The sequence below is a fragment of the Myotis brandtii genome, unplaced genomic scaffold (genome assembly GCF_000412655.1).
Source record: "Myotis brandtii unplaced genomic scaffold, ASM41265v1 scaffold1057, whole genome shotgun sequence".
In the NCBI taxonomy this organism is placed as follows: domain Eukaryota; kingdom Metazoa; phylum Chordata; class Mammalia; order Chiroptera; family Vespertilionidae; genus Myotis; species Myotis brandtii.
This window is the reverse complement of record NW_005353568.1, coordinates 87,339-88,197: the sequence shown is the minus strand read 5'-3', so window position 1 is coordinate 88,197 and position 859 is coordinate 87,339. Positions and strand designations below refer to the sequence as shown.

The window sequence follows — 859 nt, the reverse complement described above, 5'->3', positions numbered from 1 at the left end:
GCTGGCCTGGCCACGTGGGGCCCGAGCTGCCCCTGGCCTGGGCGGCCACTGCTGTCCCTCGGCCTCCTGCTTTGAGGACTGAGACGTGCCACGTGCAGGCGTCAGGCTTGCGGGCAGCGCACCAGCCGGTCCCTCTGGGCTGTGTCCTTGGCTGGTGGTGTTCGCTGCTTTCCATGCTCATGGGTGCTGCTAGGTGGGGCGCAAGCATGTGTGTGTGTGTGTGTGTGTGCATGTGTGTGCGTGTGTGCACTGGATGAAGTGGGGGGGGTGTCTGGGCTGTTAGACGTGCACTCTGATCCCTGCAGCCTCCAGTCCCCGGGAAGGGCAGCAGCCTGCTCTGGGCTGTAGGATGGCGCCCACTTCCCGGGTGCTTGCGTGCCCCTGTGTGTCTGTGTCCATAGGTGTCAGTGTGTGTAATATGTGTGTGTCCACGCGTGTCTCTCTGTGTTAGTATGTCAGTGTGTGTCTGCATTGTGTCTATGTGTGTGTGTGTGTGTGTGTGTGTGTGTCCATGTATGTGTCTGTCCGTCTGTGGATGCTGTTGGCAGGGAGGGTTTGGGGGAGGCCTGCTGGGCTCCCAGCTGGGGGGGTCCTCTCCATGCCCGTGTTGGGTCCTGTGGCCCAGGCGTGATGGGCAGCGAGGGTTCGGGGTGGCCTGGGTAAGGGGTAGACCAAGAGAGGCTGCCCAGGAGCGCATGTGTGATGCTGATGCGTTTGCCCACAGGGGGCACGGAGGGTGGCGGTGGGTGGTGCTGTTGTGTCACTGCAGGCTGTGTGGGGGCAGGGCGGGCACGGCAGGCATGACTGCGTGTGAGCCCACGGGCGTGTTTGTGAGGGCCGGCCTGTCCGCGGGACCGTC

At 63.9% G+C, this 859-nt stretch overlaps 1 gene segment (V, D, J or C); it reads right to left on the bottom strand.

Annotated features, from left to right (window-relative positions):
• The window catches only part of LOC102248173, a 37,965-nt gene that overhangs the window by 12,972 nt on the left and 24,134 nt on the right, over nt 1–859 (bottom strand).